Source organism: Elephantulus edwardii, unplaced genomic scaffold (assembly GCF_000299155.1).
Source record: "Elephantulus edwardii isolate Elephantulus edwardi_28Jun2011 unplaced genomic scaffold, EleEdw1.0 scaffold00120, whole genome shotgun sequence".
Taxonomy (NCBI): domain Eukaryota; kingdom Metazoa; phylum Chordata; class Mammalia; order Macroscelidea; family Macroscelididae; genus Elephantulus; species Elephantulus edwardii.
This window is the reverse complement of record NW_006399870.1, coordinates 6,933,921-6,938,664: the sequence shown is the minus strand read 5'-3', so window position 1 is coordinate 6,938,664 and position 4,744 is coordinate 6,933,921. Positions and strand designations below refer to the sequence as shown.

General features: G+C 40.0%; 1 protein-coding gene across 2 annotated transcripts in view; it reads right to left on the bottom strand.

Moving 5' to 3' along the window:
- The window catches only part of OPCML (opioid binding protein/cell adhesion molecule-like), a 1,241,366-nt gene that overhangs the window by 893,250 nt on the left and 343,372 nt on the right, over positions 1 to 4,744 (bottom strand). The window lies entirely within an intron of this gene.

The following is a 4,744-nucleotide window of genomic DNA, read 5'->3' as shown; positions in this document are numbered from 1 at the left end:
GACACAACCCTGCTTGCTGAAATTGAGAAGGACCTCATGCACTTGCTGCGAAGGGTCAAGGACTGTAGCCTTCAGTATGGACTGAGGCTCAATGTCAAGAAGACAAAGATTCTCACCACTGGACCAATTGGCAACATCAGGATGGATGGCGAAGAGATTGCGACTGTTCACAGCTTCAGTTTGCTCAGCTCCACAGTCAACACTCTTGGCACCAGCAGTCAGGAAATCAAAAAGCGTATTGCGATGGGAAAGTCTGCCGTTAGGGACCTCTGTAAAGTACTCAGGAGCAACGGTGTCTCTCTGGAGACGAAGGTGCGCCTGATACAGGCCATGGCATTTTCAATTGCTTGTTATGCATCAGAGAGTTGGACAATGACTAGGGAGGACAGATGGAGAGTGGATGCTTTTGAGCTGTAGTGCTGGAGAAGAGTGCTGAATATACCATGGACTGTCGGGAAAAGAAGCAGATTCATCTTGGAGAGGATTAAACCAAGCTGGATGGGAAGACCCTCTATGAGATGGATTGATTCGGTGACTGGGGTAATCGGGATGGGTGTGTTGGAGGCGGTGTGGTTGGCTCAGGATATTGCAGGGTTTAGAGCTGTTGTGCATAGGGTCTCTATGAGTCGAAAACGACTCAATGGCACATAACAACAACAACTATAACAACATAACATAGTTATTAATATTATGCTAATATTTGTTAGGTGTGTTTTGCTGTTATTGTTGTGTACTGTCAAATCAGAACTGACTCACAGCTGATCTTATAGTGAGTTTTCAGAGACAGTGAATAGACGGGAAGAGGCTGCCCAACTTCTCTCTTCTGGAGCTTTATTCAAGCCATGTGCCTTTGAATTGACAGTGCAATTCTTTATCAATATGCCATGTTGTTACTATGTACCATCGAGTTGGAACTGGCCCATAGCTGACCCTCCAGAAGGTTTTCAGAGGCAGTTAATTGCATGGGAGGAGATTGTCCATCCTTCTCCCACGGAGCAGCTGGTGGATTTGAACTGCATGCCTTTGGGATTGCAGCACAGCTCCTTGCCACTGAGCCACCAGACCACCCTACTATGCCATAGACAACCTATATAATACTTTCTGGTGTCAAGTATTATTATAATTCCATTTACAAACAGAATGCCTGTGGCTAAGACATGTTCCATTATTTGGAATTATAGGTCAAGCAGATCAGGAGCCAGTACAGGGCAGCCACAGCGACATTACTCTTTTCAATGTATTCTGTTTTATCTTACAGAAGTTAAGTCCGTGAGGTATAAGCTTCATCATCACTGGAGAAATGTGAAGTTCATAGGAGCAAAGTTACTTATCAAAAGAGACTAACAGCTCTGGGGTTGGGAAGACTTTCTCTTCATCAAGCTTCCTCTCCGTATTGGAGTCTTACTTCAACTAAAACATAAGTTCCCTGAAGACTAGAATTGCATTCATTAATTTTGTTGAACTCACTTCCAAGCAGTGAGTTACAGGCAAAAGCTACTCTTACCAACTAACAATTCTTTATAACCATTGGGGGTGGGGGGCGAGAAATCCCCATTCTGTGAGTGCTCCTTGCAGAAAGTATCCATCTGGAACCTGAGTTGGGTCTTCTCCATGACATGTATTTTTTATAAAGGTTTGTACCAGTGTTGTCTGGTTTAGTGGTCAGCTTTCAGGGAGGCACAACCTTTTCAGTTAGTACTCTTGGGTCTAGCTTGAGTGTTTCACAAAGAGGTTGAAAGGACATAACTATTGATATTCAAAAAGATGCTAAGGTGCGCTATGAAGAGAATGAAACCAAGCCTTTACCTGAAAACCAAGCCTTTACCTTTAAAAGAGGAGGGCTGTTGTGGAGCCCCAGGGGGCATGCATGGGTGAGCCACCCTGCTGAGTTATTAATACATGAACTTTGCCACTGAATGTCCAAGCTGCCTGCTGATTTTCATACTATGTTGCATAATTAATCTGTCAACATTCACTGACAGGTTATGAATATTAATAGTTTGATCACAGTTAGTCCTACCCTTTAAAATTCAGAGTTGAAGAGATAAATCAGCCTTTTAGTCTATCTGGATTCTGGATAGGGGAACAAAGTGAGGGAGGAGGTTATGACAAGAAGGAGAGGAAGTTGTTACAAAGGAGTTATTGAAAAGGAGCTTCCTTATTTAAACTGGATTCACACCTGCACTTTGTGATGAGCCCCAAAACAGACCACTTCAAGGCTAATTCTTTTGTTTCCAAATATGTGATAAATATGTTCTCCCTTTTTCTTTATTATGCAACAGTTAGGAAGCTCTCGATTTTTGGTCTGGCATCCTATTATCTGGATTCCCTGGATGATCAAAAAGAAAATATTGAGACAGAAGTAAAGTTGAAAAGTACAGGTGATTACATAAACTTAGAGAGAATTTGTGTTTTGCAAAAGCAAAAAAACCCTCTGCCATGAAGTCCATCCTGACTCAAAGTCACCCTCCATCAGGTCTCTGGCACATCTTTACTGGAAGAGACTGCCCATCTTTGTCCCTTGGATTGTATTAAAACTACTGCTATTGTTCTTGCTGTTGTATACCATAGAGTCAGAACCAACAAATAGAAAACCCCATTTTGTTTTCAGAAGCTGTTAATCACATGGGAGGAGATTGCTCATCCTTCTCCCTCAGAGCCACTGGTGGCCTCAAACCTTGTGCCTTTGGGATGGCAGAACAGCTTCTTGCCCCTAGGCCACCAGATCCCCCCCTGCTTGATTGGTTGGAATTAATAAATTCAGGATTATACACACACACACACACACACACACACACACACCCTATAGTTGTAAACTGACATCAGTTGTCTCCAGCCTTTGCCCTAGAATTCTTTGGGGGGGGGTGTAATTTTTTCCCTCTATTTCTTTAGTAGTGTAAAGTACTTTAAACTGTCTGTTTACTGGGAGAGGAAATGCATCTTTCCTAGATTAGCATTTATCTCTTTGAAACTGTTTTTCTCTTCATATGTAAATTGTACCTTAAACTGCTTGTTTACGAGGAAGGGAAATGCATCTTTCCTGGATTAACATTTACCTCTTTAAAATGATATTTTCTTAGCTATATACTAACTATTTCACAAGTTGTCTGTTTACTGTTCTCTTTGAATGCAAAACCTTATAACTTTATACTGTTGTTTGTATTGCTGTGTACCAGGGGGAACCGACTCATAGCTGACCCTCTTATGATTTTCAGAGGCAGTTAATCACATGGAAGGAGTTTGCCCATCTTTTCTCTCTCTCTCCTTCTCAGAGTAGCTGGCTGAGGGCCTCTGATCAAATGTCTTTGGGGTTGCAGCCACCAGAGCTCCCTAACTTTAAACTAGCAAAAGTAGTATGTTAAGTAGTTTAACATTTAATCCAAGTATAAAAGACAATGTCCACTCTATATGAAAGTAAAGTTTTTGAGATCCTGTTGTCCCAGATCTGCAATAAAGTGCTTTGGATATTGCTATCCAACTGTCTTATCGGCAATTGACAACAAAAAGGACTCCTTGAGTTGAGTAACATGTTGACACATTATGCAGTTTAGCACATGCTAAGGGCAAAACAGTATACCACCAGGATACTCTTTGTGTCATTACAGCTTTATATAAAGTATTTCTCCATTCCATTTGTCAAAGGTTTTCTGTGTGTATTAATCAAAACAACTGTTAAAACTTAAGATTTCAAATATCTTGACTGAGATAGTTATTCAGTGATTTCCTGAAGTTAGCGACTCACTATCACCACAGCTACTCACACAAACCTTTCCCTCCCCCTCACTCTACGGAATTACTTATTCATCCAATGATTGCTTCTTTAACCTCTTCTTGACAGTAGGTACTATACAGAAGATGAAATAAACAAAGAAAATTAAGTCAAATGCTAATCACAGCCTTATTAACGTAAGTGTAGAGAGAAGATAAAATACCATTAATAGCCACTGTTATACAACTACAAAAATTATTTATACAGTAAGAAAATATCAGATGCAGTATTTCCCTTGATTTTCTATGAGATTTTATGGTCTTATTTGTAATTATGTTTCTGCTATGTATTTTATTTGTTTATCCATTTTACTGTATCTAGAATTCTTTCTATAACCAGCTACTAGCAGCAATTAAAATGTAGAAATGAAAATTAAAATGGACTTTTGAGGTCATCTAAATTAAATACATGCATTCAAATTGCAATATTGATGAAGAATAGTAAATACGGCATGTACTGTCAGACGATCAAACAAGCCAACATTAGAAGAAATAGATCTAGATTGTTCTATAGAAGAGAAGATATCAAGACTTCAACATGCTGACTTTGAACACATCATTAGGAAAATCCAATTGTTAGAAAAGAACAAAATATACAGTAAAACAAGATCAGTGAGACTGAGGGAAACTCACTGAGTGGGACTGACATAATATCCACAGCAATGGATTCAAACTTAACAGTGCACATGAAAATATCATGTTGTTACTTAAAAACTTGACTCTAATACTAAGACCTCTAGGTGTAAAACAAAAAAAATACTGTCCAATCTCAGATCCAGTGCCATCCTCAAAATCTACTATACTTAAACCATTTTTGCAAGCTACATTACGCAGATGACACAACCCTGCTTGCTGAAACTGAGGAGGACCTGAAGCACCTGCTGCAGAGGGTCAAGGACTGCAGCCTCCAATATGGCTTGAGGCTCAATGTCAAAAAGACAAAGATTCCCGCCACTGGACCAATTGGCAGCATCAG